Raw genomic sequence first — 17,665 nt, 5'->3', positions numbered from 1 at the left:
CACATTATTCTGGAAATACCCAATTTACCCTGCTTGCTTAATAAATATCTCTGGTGCACTAAAGACTTTTCATAATCTTTCATGGAGATGTAATAACTCTCTCCGCCTCTGCTGCATGGGTGAGGACATACATTGACCAGTAACCCATTTCTCACAATCCAATCTACATGAGAACCCATTGAATATTACGTAAATGTAAAATGTGTTTGACTTGGAAATACGTCACGTTACCGAAGTGAAATCGTGAATGCTGTTTCATGTTGACTTGGCTTTATAAGTTCAGATTGCACGTGTGTGAGTGCTGGTATAGGTGTGAGAGTGCTGGTATAGGTGTGTGAGTGCTGGTATAGGTGTGAGAGTGCTGGTATAGGTGTGAGAGTGCTGGTATAGGCGTGTGAGTGCTGGTATAGGTGTGAGAGTGCTGGTATAGGCGTGTGAGTGCTGGTATAGGTGTGTGAGTGCTGGTATAGGCGTGTGAGTGCTGGTATAGGTGTGAGAGTGCTGGTATAGGTGTGTGAGTGCTGGTATAGGTGTGTGAGTGCTGGTATAGGTGTGTGAGTGCTGGTATAGGCGTGTGAGTGCTGGTATAGGTGTGTGAGTGCTGGTATAGGTGTGTGAGTGCTGGTATAGGCGTGTGAGTGCTGGTATAGGTGTGTGAGTGCTGGTATAGGTGTGAGAGTGCTGGTATAGGCGTGTGAGTGCTGGTATAGGTGTGAGAGTGCTGGTATAGGTGTGTGAGTGCTGGTATAGGTGTGTGAGTGCTGGTATAGGTGTGTGAGTGCTGGTATAGGTGTGAGAGTGCTGGTATAGGTGTGAGAGTGCTGGTATAGGTGTGTGAGTGCTGGTATAGGTGTGAGAGTGCTGGTATAGGTGTGAGAGTGCTGGTATAGGTGTGAGAGTGCTGGTATAGGTGTGTGAGTGCGGGTATAGGTGTGAGAGTGCTGGTATAGGTGTGTGAGTGCTGGTATAGGTGTGTGAGTGCTGGTATAGGTGTGAGAGTGCTGGTATAGGTGTGTGAGTGCTGGTATAGGTGTGAGAGTGCTGGTATAGGTGTATGAGTGCTGGTATAGGTGTTTGAGTGCTGGTATAGGTGTGAGAGTGCTGGTATAGGTGTGAGAGTGCTGGTATAGGCGTGTGAGTGCTGGTATAGGTGTGAGAGTGCTGGTATAGGTGTGTGAGTGCTGGTATAGGTGTGTGAGTGCTGGTATAGGCGTGTGAGTGCTGGTATAGGTGTGAGAGTGCTGGTATAGGCGTGTGAGTGCTGGTATAGGTGTGAGAGTGCTGGTATAGGTGTGAGAGTGCTGGTATAGGTGTGAGAGTGCTGGTATAGGTGTGTGAGTGCTGGTATAGGTGTGTGAGTGCTGGTATAGGTGTGTGAGTGCTGGTATAGGCGTGTGAGTGCTGGTATAGGTGTGAGAGTGCTGGTATAGGTGTGAGAGTGCTGGTATAGGTGTGAGAGTGCTGGTATAGGTGTGAGAGTGCTGGTATAGGCGTGTGAGTGCTGGTATAGGTGTGAGAGTGCTGGTATAGGTGTGAGAGTGCTGGTATAGGTGTGTGAGTGCTGGTATAGGTGTGTGAGTGCTGGTATAGGTTGTGAGAGTGCTGGTATAGGTGTGAGAGTGCTGGTATAGGTGTGAGAGTGCTGGTATAGGTGTGTGAGTGCTGGTATAGGTGTGTGAGTGCTGGTATAGGTGTGTGAGTGCTGGTATAGGTGTGTGAGTGCTGGTATAGGTGTATGAGTGCTGGTATAGGTGTGAGAGTGCTGGTATAGGTGTGTGAGTGCTGGTATAGGTGTGAGAGTGCTGGTATAGGTGTATGAGTGCTGGTATAAGCGTGTGAGTGCTGGTATAGGTGTGTGAGTGCTGGTATAGGTGTGAGAGTGCTGGTATAGGTGTGTGAGTGCTGGTATAGGTGTGTGAGTGCTGGTATAGGTGTGAGTGCTGGTATAGGTGTGTGAGTGCTGGTATAGGTGTGAGAGTGCTGGTATAGGTGTGTGAGTGCTGGTATAGGTGTGTGAGTGCTGGTATAGGTGTGTGAGTGCTGGTATAGGTGTGTGAGTGCTGGTATAGGTGTGTGAGTGCTGGTATACGTATGAGAGTGCTGGTATAGGCGTGTGAGTGCTGGTATAGGTGTGAGAGCGCTGGTATAGGCGTGTGAGTGCTGGTATAGGTGTGAGAGTGCTGGTATAGGCGTGTGAGTGCTGGTATAGGTGTGTGAGTGCTGGTATAGGTGTGTGAGTGCTGGTATAGGCGTGTGAGTGCTGGTATAGGTGTGAGAGTGCTGGTATAGGTGTGTGAGTGCTGGTATAGGTGTGTGAGTGCTGGTATAGGTGTGTGAGTGCTGGTATAGGTGTATGAGTGCTGGTATAGGTGTGAGAGTGCTGGTATAGGTGGATGAGTGCTGGTATAAGCGTGTGAGTGCTGGTATAGGTGTGTGAGTGGTGGAATAGGTGTGAGAGTGCTGGTATAGGTGTGTGAGTGCTGGTATAGGTGTGTGAGTGCTGGTATAGGTGTGAGTGCTGGTATAGGTGTGTGAGTGCTGGTATAGGTGTGAGAGTGCTGGTATAGGTGTGTGAGTGCTGGTATAGGTGTGTGAGTGCTGGTATAGGTGTGTGAGTGCTGGTATAGGTGTGTGAGTGCTGGTATAGGTGTGTGAGTGCTGGTATACGTATGAGAGTGCTGGTATAGGCGTGTGAGTGCTGGTATAGGTGTGAGAGCGCTGGTATAGGCGTGTGAGTGCTGGTATAGGTGTGAGAGTGCTGGTATAGGCGTGTGAGTGCTGGTATAGGTGTGAGAGTGCTGGTATAGGTGTGTGAGTGCTGGTATAGGCGTGTGAGTGCTGGTATAGGCGTGTGAGTGCTGGTATAGGTGTGAGAGTGCTGGTATAGGCGTGTGAGTGCTGGTATAGGCGTGTGAGTGCTGGTATAGGTGTGTGAGTGCTGGTATAGGTGTGAGAGTGGTGGTATAGGTGTGAGAGTGCTGGTATAGGTGTGTGAGTGCTGGTATAGGCGTGAGAGTGCTGGTATAGGCGTGAGAGTGCTGGTATAGGTGTGAGAGTGCTGGTATAGGTGTGAGAGTGCTGGTATAGGCGTGTGAGTGCTGGTATAGGCGTGAGAGTGCTGGTATAGGCGTGTGAGTGCTGGTATAGGTGTGAGAGTGCTGGTATAGGTGTGAGAGTGCTGGTATAGGTGTGTGAGTGCTGGTATAGGTGTGAGAGTGCTGGTATAGGTGTGAGAGTGCTGGTATAGGTGTGTGAGTGCTGGTATAGGTGTGAGAGTGCTGGGATAGGCGTGTGAGTGCTGGTATAGGTGTGTGAGTGCTGGTATAGGTGTGAGAGTGCTGGTATAGGTGTGAGAGTGCTGGTATAGGTGTGTGAGTGCTGGTATAGGTGTGAGAGTGCTGGTATAGGCGTGTGAGTGCTGGTATAGGTGTGTGAGTGCTGGTATAGGTGTGAGAGTGCTGGTATAGGTGTGAGAGTGCTGGTATAGGTGTGTGAGTGCTGGTATAGGTGTGAGAGTGCTGGGATAGGCGTGTGAGTGCTGGTATAGGTGTGAGAGTGCTGGTATAGGTGTGTGAGTGCTGGTATAGGTGTGAGAGTGCTGGTATAGGTGTGTGAGTGCTGGTGTAGGTGTGTGAGTGCTGGTATAGGTGTATGAGTGCTGGTATAGGTGTGAGAGTGCTGGTATAGGTGTGTGAGTGCTGGTATAGGTGTGTGAGTGCTGGTATAGGTGTGTGAGTGCTGGTATAGGTGTATGAGTGCTGGTATAGGCGTGTGAGTGCTGGTATAGGCGTGTGAGTGCTGGTATAGGTGTGAGAGTGCTGGTATAGGTGTGTGAGTGCTGGTATAGGTGTGTGAGTGCTGGTATAGGTGTATGAGTGCTGGTATAGGCGTGTGAGTGCTGGTATAGGCGTGTGAGTGCTGGTATAGGTGTGAGAGTGCTGGTATAGGTGTGTGAGTGCTGGTATAGGTGTGAGAGTGCTGGTATAGGTGTATGAGTGCTGGTATAGGCGTGTGAGTGCTGGTATAGGTGTGAGAGTGCTGGTATAGGTGTATGAGTGCTGGTATAGGTGTGAGAGTGCTGGTATAGGTGTATGAGTGCTGGTATAGGCGTGTGAGTGCTGGTATAGGTGTGAGAGTGCTGGTATAGGTGTGAGAGTGCTGGTATAGGTGTGTGGGTATAGGCGTGTGAGTGCTGGTATAGGTGTGAGAGTGCTGGTATAGGTGTGAGAGTGCTGGTATAGGTGTGAGAGTGCTGGTATAGGTGTGTGAGTGCTGGTATAGGTGTGTGAGTGCTGGTATAGGTGTGTGAGTGCTGGTATAGGTGTGAGAGTGCTGGTATAGGTGTGAGAGTGCTGGTATAGGTGTGAGAGTGCTGGTATAGGTGTGAGAGTGCTGGTATAGGTGTGAGAGTGCTGGTATAGGTGTGAGAGTGCTGGTATAGGCGTGTGAGTGCTGGTATAGGTGTGAGAGTGCTGGTATAGGCGTGTGAGTGCTGGTATAGGTGTGAGAGTGCTGGTATAGGTGTGAGAGTGCTGGTATAGGTGTGTGAGTGCTGGTATAGGTGTGAGAGTGCTGGTATAGGCGTGTGAGTGCTGGTATAGGCGTGTGAGTGCTGGTATAGGCGTGTGAGTGCTGGTATAGGTGTGAGAGTGCTTGTATAGGTGTGTGAGTGCTGGTATAGGTGTGTGAGTGCTGGTATAGGTGTGTGAGTGCTGGTATAGGCGTGTGAGTGCTGGTATAGGTGTGAGAGTGCTGGTATAGGTGTGTGAGTGCTGGTATAGGTGTGTGAGTGCTGGTATAGGTGTGTGAGTGTTGGTATAGGTGTGTGAGAGCTGGTATAGGTGTGTGAGTGCTGGTATAGGTGTGTGAGTGCTGGTATAGGTGTGAGAGTGCTGGTATAGGTGTGTGAGTGCTGGTATAGGTGTGTGAGTGCTGGTATAGGTGTGTGAGTGCTGGTATAGGTGTGTGAGTGCTGGTATAGGTGTGAGAGTGCTGGTATAGGTGTGTGAGTGCTGGTATAGGTGTGTGAGTGCTGGTATAGGTGTGTGAGTGCTGGTATAGGTGTGAGAGTGCTGGTATAGGTGTGAGAGTGCTGGTATAGGTGTGTGAGTGCTGGTATAGGTGTGTGAGTGCTGGTATAGGTGTGTGAGTGCTGGTATAGGTGTGTGAGTGCTGGTATAGGTGTATGAGTGCTGGTATAGGTGTGTGAGTGCTGGTATAGGTGTGTGAGTGCTGGTATAGGTGTGTGAGTGGTGGTATAGGTGTGTGAGTGCTGGTATAGGTGTGTGAGTGCTGGTATAGGTTTGTGAGTGCTGGTATAGGTGTGTGAGTGCTGGTATAGGTGTGAGAGTGCTGGTATAGGTGTGTGAGTGCTGGTATAGGTGTGAGAGTGCTGGTATAGGTGTGTGAGTGCTGGTATAGGTGTGTGAGTGCTGGTATAGGTGTGAGTGCTGGTATAGGTGTGTGAGTGCTGGTATAGGTGTGAGAGTGCTGGTATAGGTGTGAGAGTGCTGGTATAGGTGTGAGAGTGCTGGTATAGGCGTGTGAGTGCTGGTATAGGCGTGTGAGTGCTGGTATAGGTGTGAGAGTGCTGGTATAGGTGTGAGAGTGCTGGTATAGGTGTGAGAGTGCTGGTATAGGTGTGAGAGTGCTGGTATAGGTGTGTGAGTGCTGGTATAGGCGTGTGAGTGCTGGTATAGGTGTGAGAGTGCTGGTATAGGTGTGAGAGTGCTGGTATAGGTGTGAGAGTGCTGGTATAGGTGTGTGAGTGCTGGTATAGGTGTGTGAGTGCTGGTATAGGTGTGTGAGTGCTGGTATAGGTGTGTGAGTGCTGGTATAGGTGTGTGAGTGCTGGTATACGTATGAGAGTGCTGGTATAGGCGTGTGAGTGCTGGTATATGTGTGAGAGCGCTGGTATAGGCGTGTGAGTGCTGGTATAGGTGTGAGAGTGCTGGTATAGGCGTGTGAGTGCTGGTATAGGTGTGAGAGTGCTGGTATAGGTGTGTGAGTGCTGGTATAGGCGTGTGAGTGCTGGTATAGGCGTGTGAGTGCTGGTATAGGTGTGAGAGTGCTGGTATAGGCGTGTGAGTGCTGGTATAGGTGTGAGAGTGCTGGTATAGGCGTGTGAGTGCTGGTATAGGTGTGAGAGTGCTGGTATAGGTGTGTGAGTGCTGGTATAGGCGTGTGAGTGCTGGTATAGGCGTGTGAGTGCTGGTATAGGTGTGTGAGTGCTGGTATAGGTGTGAGAGTGCTGGTATAGGTGTGAGAGTGCTGGTATAGGTGTGTGAGTGCTGGTATAGGCGTGAGAGTGCTGGTATAGGCGTGAGAGTGCTGGTATAGGTGTGAGAGTGCTGGTATAGGTGTGAGAGTGCTGGTATAGGCGTGTGAGTGCTGGTATAGGCGTGAGAGTGCTGGTATAGGCGTGTGAGTGCTGGTATAGGTGTGAGAGTGCTGGTATAGGTGTGAGAGTGCTGGTATAGGTGTGTGAGTGCTGGTATAGGTGTGAGAGTGCTGGTATAGGCGTGTGAGTGCTGGTATAGGTGTGAGAGTGCTGGTATAGGTGTGTGAGTGCTGGTATAGGTGTGAGAGTGCTGGTATAGGTGTGTGAGTGCTGGTGTAGGTGTGTGAGTGCTGGTATAGGTGTATGAGTGCTGGTATAGGTGTGAGAGTGCTGGTATAGGTGTGTGAGTGTTGGTATAGGTGTGTGAGTGCTGGTATAGGTGTGTGAGTGCTGGTATAGGTGTATGAGTGCTGGTATAGGCGTGTGAGTGCTGGTATAGGCGTGTGAGTGCTGGTATAGGTGTGAGAGTGCTGGTATAGGTGTGTGCGTGCTGGTATAGGTGTGTGAGTGCTGGTATAGGTGTATGAGTGCTGGTATAGGCGTGTGAGTGCTGGTATAGGCGTGTGAGTGCTGGTATAGGTGTGAGAGTGCTGGTATAGGTGTGTGAGTGCTGGTATAGGTGTGAGAGTGCTGGTATAGGTGTATGAGTGCTGGTATAGGCGTGTGAGTGCTGGTATAGGTGTGAGAGTGCTGGTATAGGTGTATGAGTGCTGGTATAGGTGTGAGAGTGCTGGTATAGGTGTATGAGTGCTGGTATAGGCGTGTGAGTGCTGGTATAGGTGTGAGAGTGCTGGTATAGGTGTGAGAGTGCTGGTATAGGTGTGTGAGTGCTGGTATAGGTGTGTGAGTGCTGGTATAGGTGTATGAGTGCTGGTATAGGTGTGTGAGTGCTGGTATAGGTGTGAGAGTGCTGGTATAGGTGTGAGAGTGCTGGTATAGGTGTGAGAGTGCTGGTATAGGTGTGAGAGTGCTGGTATAGGTGTGAGAGTGCTGGTATAGGCGTGTGAGTGCTGGTATAGGTGTGAGAGTGCTGGTATAGGCGTGTGAGTGCTGGTATAGGTGTGAGAGTGCTGGTATAGGTGTGAGAGTGCTGGTATAGGTGTGTGAGTGCTGGTATAGGTGTGAGAGTGCTGGTATAGGCGTGTGAGTGCTGGTATAGGTGTGAGAGTGCTGGTATAGGCGTGTGAGTGCTGGTATAGGCGTGTGAGTGCTGGTATAGGTGTGTGAGTGCTGGTATAGGTGTGAGAGTGCTTGTATAGGTGTGTGAGTGCTGGTATAGGTGTGTGAGTGCTGGTATAGGTGTGAGAGTGCTGGTATAGGTGTGTGAGTGCTGGTATAGGTGTGAGAGTGCTTGTATAGGTGTGTGAGTGCTGGTATAGGTGTGTGAGTGCTGGTATAGGTGTGTGAGTGCTGGTATAGGCGTGTGAGTGCTGGTATAGGTGTGAGAGTGCTGGTATAGGTGTGTGAGTGCTGGTATAGGTGTGTGAGTGCTGGTATAGGTGTGTGAGTGTTGGTATAGGTGTGTGAGTGCTGGTATAGGTGTGTGAGTGCTGGTATAGGTGTGTGAGTGCTGGTATAGGTGTGAGAGTGCTGGTATAGGTGTGTGAGTGCTGGTATAGGTGTGTGAGTGCTGGTATAGGTGTGTGAGTGCGGGTATAGGTGTGAGAGTGCTGGTATAGGTGTGTGAGTGCTGGTATAGGTGTGTGAGTGCTGGTATAGGTGTGTGAGTGCTGGTATAGGTGTGAGAGTGCTGGTATAGGTGTGTGAGTGCTGGTATAGGTGTGTGAGTGCTGGTATAGGTGTGAGAGTGCTGGTATAGGTGTGAGAGTGCTGGTATAGGTGTGTGAGTGCTGGTATAGGTGTGTGAGTGCTGGTATAGGTGTGTGAGTGCTGGTATAGGTGTGAGAGTGCTGGTATAGGTGTGAGAGTGCTGGTATAGGTGTGTGAGTGCTGGTATAGGTGTGTGAGTGCTGGTATAGGTGTGTGAGTGCTGGTATAGGTGTATGAGTGCTGGTATAGGCGTGTGAGTGCTGGTATAGGTGTGTGAGTGCTGGTATAGGTGTGTGAGTGCTGGTATAGGCGTGTGAGTGCTGGTATAGGTGTGTGAGTGCTGGTATAGGTGTGTGAGTGCTGGTATAGGTGTGTGAGTGCTGGTATAGGTGTGTGAGTGCTGGTATAGGTGTATGAGTGCTGGTATAGGTGTGTGAGTGCTGGTATAGGTGTGTGAGTGCTGGTATAGGTGTGTGAGTGCTGGTATAGGTTTGTGAGTGCTGGTATAGGTGTGAGAGTGCTGGTATAGGTGTTTGAGTGCTGGTATAGGTGTGAGAGTGCTGGTATAGGTGTGTGAGTGCTGGTATAGGTGTGTGAGTGCTGGTATAGGTGTGAGAGTGCTGGTATAGGTGTGAGAGTGCTGGTATAGGTGTGTGAGTGCTGGTATAGGTGTGTGAGTGCTGGTATAGGTGTGAGAGTGCTGGTATAGGTGTGTGAGTGCTGGTATAGGTGTGTGAGTGCTGGTATAGGTGTGAGAGTGCTGGTATAGGTGTGTGAGTGCTGGTGTAGGTGTGTGAGTGCTGGTATAGGTGTATGAGTGCTGGTATAGGTGTGAGAGTGCTGGTATAGGTGTGTGAGTGCTGGTATAGGTGTGTGAGTGCTGGTATAGGTGTGTGAGCGCTTGGGATGCACCGAATCCAGGATTCGGATTTGGATTCGGCCGAATATTGGGCTTTTTAACGGGGTTCGGTTTCTGCCGAACCTCAGAATTTTTTTCCACCGAACCGAACCCTAGGCTTGCACTACGCGCGCTACGTCGAAGTCACCGATCAGTGAATGACATCAAAGTACCGCGTGAACGAATAGAGAGCAGACTGCTCCATATGCTTTTGAATTGCTCTCGCGGTACTTTGATGTCATAAACTGATCTGTCTGTGCAGCGCCGGTTCAAGTCGAACAAGCCTGTAGTGTAACGCGTTGTGTCAGGAAGAAAAATAGGGATAGCTCACAGCTAAAGTTATTGCAGAGGCCAGACAGACTCACGGAGGCGATTGGCATCTCACAACTCGCACTTTATTCCACAATCGAACTTGTGTAACTGTCTGTCACACGTTCTACGTTCCACAGCGTTACTTAACAAAATAAGGTAAAAATGAGCATCAAACAGAAATAACCCGCATACATGGGCATGTGTTCGAGGCGCACGGCACAAACAATACGGACTGCAGACAGTTCAACAGGAGCGCGCAGTTCTTAAAGGTGCCACACCTTATTTCCAGTCGTTACAGTAGGTGCACCGTTCGAATGCAGTAGGCTGTGAGAAAGTGAAAATGGAACTCGTGAGCAGAAAAAGTGTTGTTTGGCAGTACTTTCAGTGAAAAGAAGGCAATTCAAGTCGAGCTACGTGTTCAATTTGCAATGCCGATTTGTGTCATGGTGGCAAGGACTCTAAACAATAGGCTACACAACATCGCCGCTGTTAAAATGCATAATGTTGCTTATTCTTTTTTTTTTTTACAGTTATAAAAGTAAAAGTAGTGTTTATTATTTACAGTAATAAAATAAAATGAAAAATCCACTTTGTTTACTTCATTAATGTGTTTACTGTGTTAATGGACTGAGGATGAGAGTAGGATTCGGTATTCGGTTTCGGATTCGGCAGAATCTTAACCAGTGGATTCGGTATTCGGCCGAACCCCACAAATCTGGATTCGGTGCATCCCTAGTGAGCGCTGGTATAGGTGTGAGAGTGCTGGTATAGGTGTGAGAGTGCTGGTATGGGTGTGAGAGTGCTGGTATAGGTGTGTGAGTGCTGGTATAGGTGTGTGAGTGCTGGTATAGGTGTGAGAGTGCTGGTATAGGCGTGTGAGTGCTGGTATAGGTGTGAGAGTGCTGGTATAGGTGTGTGAGTGCTGGTATAGGTGTGAGAGTGCTGGTATAGGCGTGTGAGTGCTGGTATAGGTGTATGAGTGCTGGTATAGGTGTGAGAGTGCTGGTATAGGTGTGTGAGTGCTGGTATAGGTGTGAGAGTGCTGGTATAGGTGTGAGAGTGCTGGTGTAGGTGTGAGAGTGCTGGTGTAGGTGTGAGAGTGCTGGTATAGGTGTATGAGTGCTGGTATAGGTGTGAGAGTGCTGGTATAGGTGTATGAGTGCTGGTATAGGCGTGTGAGTGCTGGTATAGGTGTGAGAGTGCTGGTATAGGTGTGAGAGTGCTGGTATAGGTGTGTGAGTGCTGGTATAGGTGTGAGAGTGCTGGTATAGGTGTGTGAGTGCTGGTATAGGTGTGTGAGTGCTGGTATAGGTGTGTGAGTGCTGGTATAGGTGTGTGAGTGCTGGTATAGGTGTGAGAGTGCTGGTATAGGTGTGTGAGTGCTGGTATAGGTGTGTGAGTGCTGGTATAGGTGTGAGAGTGCTGGTATAGGTGTGAGAGTGCTGGTATAGGTGTGAGAGTGCTGGTATAGGTGTGAGAGTGCTGGTATAGGTGTGTGAGTGCTGGTATAGGTGTGTGAGTGCTGGTATAGGTGTGTGAGTGCTGGTATAGGTGTGCTGGTATAGGTGTGTGAGTGCTGGTATAGGTGTGAGAGTGAAATCAATATTTCGGTTAATCGTGTCTTCTAAAGAATATTGTAATCACGTAATGCAAAAAAAAATCCTGTCTGACTCAGACACATACAGACATCAAGAAATATAATATGAATCTCAACAATGGTAACAATCAAAAGTTTAATGCAGTAGTGCATGCTGGGTTCCAGGATGCAAATTTTTTTTTTTGTAGGGTGGTAGGGGAAGACTCATTAATATTCATTGGGGAACTAATCCGCAATTGGTTCGCTGTCACACGTCACTCAGATTGACGTGGCAGATCAAGACGGTGTCCCCGCAAAGATACAGAAGTTTGCGAAGTTCGTGAGCGGTCTCCGCACAAATCTTCCGGATTTGGATAACCAAATGTTGACAGGTATGCCTTACCTTCGTGAAAGTGTCTGTTGTCACGAAGGAGACGATGTCCGTTTTCTCTATCACATCTCATTAGAGATGCGTCACGGCGAGCCAATCAGGGATTAGTTCCCCAATAAATATATTAACGAGTCTTCCCCTACCACCCTGCAAAAAATAAATAAATCGATTCCAGGATAGTATAAAACTCCCAGCATGCACTGCTGCATGAATAAAAAAAATATTGCCACCATTGTTGAGATTAATGTGCTAAATTTTGATATCTCTGTGTTTCTACAAGACCGTGTAGCTCTGTTTTTTTGGTTTATGAATGATGTGTTAAAAAAAGAGTCATTGTAATTTATTTCTGTGGTTTCACGGTGGTGGTAAAGTAACACTTTTGGAGAGTAATTAAAGTAATTAAACTCTGAATGAGTGAGAATGATTCCTTTAATGAATGAACAGGCAATATGATGATTTGCTGGTATAGGTGTGAGAGTGCTGGTATAGGTGTGAGAGTGCTGGTATAGGCGTGTGAGTGCTGGTATAGGCGTGTGAGTGCTGGTATAGGTGTGAGAGTGCTGGTATAGGCGTGTGAGTGCTGGTATAGGTGTATGAGTGCTGGTATAGGTGTGTGAGTGCTGGTATAGGTTTGTGAGTGCTGGTATAGGTGTGAGCAGGGCCGGCTCTAACGCTTTGGTTGCCCTAGGCGATATTGAGTTTTGCGCCCCCCCCCCTCCCTTTAAAAAAATTATAAGTATTTATTCAACTTAACATGCTCTTATAGTTACTCAAAAACTTAAACAATAAATTGTTCATACAAATGCTAAAAAAACGTTCAAGGATATTTATATCATAGTTGCATTGTACAACTATATTTTATCTGACCATAAATAACTTTTAGTAGATTAATTACAACTACTACCACCACTAGGCCTACTATTATTACAATCTATTGGGCTGCTACAAGGTTAAGGGGGGTTCGGGGGTATTTCCCCGTAAGAATGTTTTTTGCATTTTAATGTTAAATTCATCAATCTGGTGCACTTTGAGAGTTCAAAACTAAAAGCTCCAACCCATATTCAGTGTGCAAATTGAACAAAGAAAAATTCAAACCTCTTTTAATTACAGTGTCTGTCTACATTACACTACTACATAATAATAGATATAATATTAATCCCATGACAGTAATTGCCATAGGCTATATTGTAAAACAAATGTACTGAAAAATAAAGGAAACTTTCATGAGTATTGTACAAATTTCTATACTTGAAAGTAAGTTATATAGGAAGTAACCCAGCGCCGCCAATTAAGCAAAACAAAACAAAACGAATGGGCCACCGATGTACGAGTTTTATGGGCCGTTAAGACAAAAAATAGAAAAATAAAAGTATGAGATGTAGCCTATATGTCTCGTATCGGCCCAAAAAGCACGTCGGGCCCGCGGGAATCTCCAGGTTGTCCCGATGGCCAGAACATTTGACACCTTAATGGATGCGATGAGAAGACTTACCTCAATACTGGGCTTTCTTTTTATCTTGTTGCTTTCTCCGTTTTCGTCCCTGTGCACCAGAGGGTTTAGACCGCTTCATTTTCGATCAGCGCGCGCAGCAGCCGAGCACTTGCCTAACGTAACCATAGAACGTAACGTAACGCAACTAACCCTTTAGGAAATGATCGACATAATCATCCATTCAATCTAATAATCAGGTTGACAAGTAATTAAACGTATGGCTGAGGGGCGCCTTAGGATGATCATGATTAATAAACATGTTTTTGTTTCGCTTGTCATTCTAATTCTATGATTAATGGGAAGTAGGCCAGGGGCGACACTAGAGGGCGCCCGCGCCCCCAACACATTTGTCGCCCTAGGCAACCGCCTAGTTCGCCTATAGCAATCGCCGGCCCTGGGTGTGAGAGTGCTGGTATAGGTGTGTGAGTGCTGGTATAGGTGTATGAGTGCTGGTATAGGTGCACTGTAAAAAATTGCCCTGTAAAATTACAGTAATCTTCTGGCAGCTGTGTTGCCGGAAATGTACTAATTTACAGCTCTTTACCGTTAATTTACAGCTCTCCTTTTTTACAGTATGTTACCGTAAAAATACCATGACAGGTAACTCATATCATTTGGGAAACCGATTGCTTTAAACAGTTCGAGTTCAAAAACTAGTATTTATACTGATAGTACCATAAAATTCCTTCATTAGAGTCCACAGAAAATTTATATCTCTTTATATAAAACTGCAAACACCTAATGTGTAATAGTGAATTAATTAAAAACATTTTTTTAACTAAAGTCTTTGCAGTTCGTATAACGAACAATAGCACACATGTATGTGTTAAAGTACTTAACAAGGAGATTGTCACTGCATCAGCAACAACACAGTCACTGCTTTTAAATAAAGCTACAGGCAGCATAGCATCAGTGTTTCTCTGCTCATCTTTGACTGAAGCACAGGCTCTTCTCTCCAGCACAATGGTGACCCACAAAACTCATTAATTAAACTAACAGATCTCTCCTATATCATCCTGTGCAAAACACATAAAACACTTCAGTTTAATATTTACTCTCCTTATCAGTAATTGACTTCACATTACTTTTTTCTATGAACTTTCACTAATATTTCAGTGAGATTAACTTATTTTGTTTAATACATCTGACTGTTACATTTTACAGTAATTTACTGTTTTTCCTTGATTTTACAGTAATCTACTGGCTGCTGGGTTGCCAGTATATTGCTGTTTTTCTACAGTTTTATGCCGTAAATTTAATTTACAGTTGATTACTGTTAAAATACGTTTCACTCTGTTTTCTTTTTATTTGACACATTTAACTCTTTCAACCCCACTGCAAAGTCCACACTACAGAGTGTTGGAGTAATACTGAAGCAGTGTTGAAGTTAATGATATAATTCAGTGATTAATCAACTGATGATTGAGCATAACTGATGCACACCTGATGTTAACAAGCAGAATCACTGAAGGACAGAGAAACAACAAGAAGATAAAAAAGCGAAACACAAGAACTACAACTGGCTTCAGCCACAGAATTCATTAAATCTGAAGATCTCAGCCGAGGAGGATTAAACAACTCCACAAACAGCATTACCAGCTTCATTTATTACTAACCAGACTGACTTTATTTTTTCATACGTCTACATAAATTCCTATTGAGAATTAACAGAGGTTTAGATGTTTTGTTTCATTTGACGTTACCATTATGAAGATCAGTGTTTGCTTTAGTTGGGCTCTTGACCATTGACTTTAACATTAACTTTTCAATGTCTGCTCTAACTGTGTGTTTTAAGACACATTTGTTGTGGCAAAAACAAAGCCAACAAAAATTAGATCTGGGGGCTGTTCCATAAATGAAGCTTAGAAAAGCGGGGATTAAACTCCAACACCGGACTTGAATGAGCCTAACAAATAAGTTGGGGCTAAAGTGGTTCCATAAAAGGTAATTGAAGTTCACACAATCTCACTAATTTGATCCAGGTTTATCTAGTCTAGATAATTGCGTGTGCACGCGTTTCTGAAGCAGCCCTAGAGGTCGATCGTGGATCAAATCGATCCATCATCAAACAGCGTAGTTTTTGTGCTGTTTTATGCATTTGTGACATGTTTTTTTGTTCCCCCTCAGTGCAAAAATTACATTTTACAGTTATATTCTCCATCTGTAAATGTTAGAAAGTCGTGCAAATGTATCCATTTTGCTGCTAATCTTCATATTGAACGAGCGCTGCTGCGCGCATGCGCGCCAAATAGGAGCGCAATAATTCTGATTAAAAAATATACATTTTGCTTGGAAAATTAAAATGCGATATTTTAGAACACTAGAAATATCTTCTAATTATAATAATTTCTCTTTAGGATGTTGGATAAGTTGCAGTGAACTTCTAGCTCATTACACTCATTTTATACTTCTAATAGGCCTAAATAAAAAAAATTGAACAGAATTCGCCTAATTCAGGGAAGATTTTTTTTAAGAAACTAAATATATAAAGATACAAAATATAGTTTTGGGTATAGGACCTATGCTAATAAAGATATAGGCCTATACTTATTTAGAATGCTGAGAATTGCAGCTTTTAATGCAATGATTTTTTTTTGAGAAAGCAAGAATCCCCAGTTTTAAATGAGTGGTTAGATTTAGTTTCTAAAGTACATTATGGAGAGGATAACATTAAATTAAGAACAAATGTATACATTTTGAAAAGATATGTGCAACTCTAAAATCAAAGAATATTCCATAAAATAAAGGAATATATATTGGCCTACATTTACTACATTTTTATGTAACCTTCCCTTTTATTTCTAGTTATTTGTAATTTTATTTATCTACTTATTTAATATTGAATATTTGATATTTAAATAATATTACTTGAATAACTATTAGGAATTATGTGTCATTCATTATAAGAGTTTGATATATGTGAATGTTATATTTTTATTAATATTTATTTATTGTTTTATTTATATGTATGTGTTGGTATTATCACAAAAGAAAAAAAAGTAGAAGGAAAAATAAGGAATATTTATTGGGGGAAAATAATGTCTTTAAAGGAACTGTCCATTTGTATAATTGTGTTAAATGTGTTTGAATTGAAAGACATAATAAAGTACATAATATATATATATATATATATGAGACAGTGTAGAAAAAAGAATTCTCTGATAACCGAGGCATTCCTTAATTAAAATGTCTTTATTACAAAAATGACATGTCCTAAATGGACAACTTTAAAACGCCTTATATATGTGTCTATATTGTAGCCTTATTTAAGTTGATTTTCTGTATACTGTGTATTTATAAAGTCCAATAATGGTATTAGAGACTGTCAGTGGTAATATCATTGTGTTCTTGTCGGTCAGTGTTGAGGATCTGTGTAACAACTGAGGCTTAGCCTGACAGTTAGCCTGCCCTGGACCAGGCTAGTTTCCCAGCATAAGTTGCCAGGGTAACTGAGTTTGAACTTTTTTAAGTTTGATTTATGAAACCGAATCTACCAAAAATAAGCCTGACTAACCGAAATAAGCCTGGCTTATACTCTAATCTTGGTTTATGGAACAGCCCCCTGGTGTTGATGATTATGTCGTCATTAAATAATATTTTGATATCAGCCTGTGTCTATTCCTTATCAATAATGTATAGACTATTTTACTAGACGGTGAATCTACAGCAAAAGAACAAGCAGTGCTGCGTAATCAGCTATAAAGGATTTTTAAACTCAACATTCACAAAAAAAAATTGGAACTATGGCTATGCTTTGACACACACAAACATAAAGAATCAGCCAATGAATCTCAACAATGGTGGCAATCAACAAAAAAGATATCAAATCTGAACATCACAAAATACGCAACTAAAAGTCAACACAAAACCAACAGCAAAAAGAAAAGAAAAAAGAAAAAATTAAAGCAAATAACCAGACAATTCAGCTGCATAATTTATTCATGCTGCAATGCATGCTGGGAGTCATGGATTTTTTTTGGTACCCAACATGCATTGCAGCATACAACTTATGATTGTCACCATTGTTGAGATTCATACGCCGATTATTGATGTCTGTGTGTGTCTGGCCGATCAAGAAGTTCAAAATGTTTTGAGTATAAACTTCTTAAAATTATTAATATTTTCAGGATGTCAAATCCCCGACAAATCTCAATCTATAAAACCACAATGACATCAAAATAAAAAATACAAATCATCAACCATTTAACAACGTCAGGCAATAAATGAGATCAGTAAGTAAATCAGGCCATTATATGATGATTGTGACTGGAGACAAACAGTCATTGTCATCCTGTTCTCTTCAGCTTTGTGCCATAGCTAATGTATTTCTTAAGTCACAGCTACAGCAGCCAGAGATTAACTAATGTTCAAAAGTCAAGGGTCAAGAGCCCATTTAAAGCAATCACTGATCACCATCATGGTAACATCAAATGAAAATAAAATGACATCTAAACCTCTGTCACCTTTTAATAAGAACTTCTGTAGACGTCTGACAGAAATAAAGTCAGTCTGGTTAGTAATAAGTGAAGCTGCAATGCTGTTTGTGGAGATGTTTAATCCTCTTCTGCTGAGATCTTTTGCTAAGATTTAATGTCTTTTATCTTGATTTCATCTTTTTTTCTGTTCTTCTTGTTCCTCTCTCCTTTAGTGATTCCAGGGTCCCAATTAACTTAAAAAAATAACAGAATTATTAACTCAGTCAAGTGGACTATATTAGTGAACTAATGTAGGGAATAGTGAATGAGGGTATAGGATATGATTTTGAACACTCTGAGTGTCGACTTTGAGCGATGTTAATTCACAGTATATTACTGTAGGCTACTTTCTCGAAAACGACAAACATCACCCCGAATGCATTTTTTCTACGGTATATTACTGTTTTAATG

The 17,665-nt window shown here is 44.1% G+C and overlaps 1 protein-coding gene across 9 annotated transcripts in view; it reads left to right on the top strand.

The window, feature by feature from the left end:
• The window catches only part of lama2 (laminin, alpha 2), a 364,467-nt gene that overhangs the window by 197,631 nt on the left and 149,171 nt on the right, over positions 1–17,665 (top strand). The gene's annotated exons all lie outside the window — the stretch shown is intronic.

Source organism: Rhinichthys klamathensis, unplaced genomic scaffold (assembly GCF_029890125.1).
Source record: "Rhinichthys klamathensis goyatoka isolate OS25496 unplaced genomic scaffold, OSU_Roscu_1.1 h1tg000001l_1, whole genome shotgun sequence".
In the NCBI taxonomy this organism is placed as follows: Eukaryota; Metazoa; Chordata; class Actinopteri; order Cypriniformes; family Leuciscidae; genus Rhinichthys; species Rhinichthys klamathensis.
The sequence above is the reverse complement of the archived record's forward strand: the minus strand, read 5'-3'. Positions and strand labels throughout refer to the sequence as shown.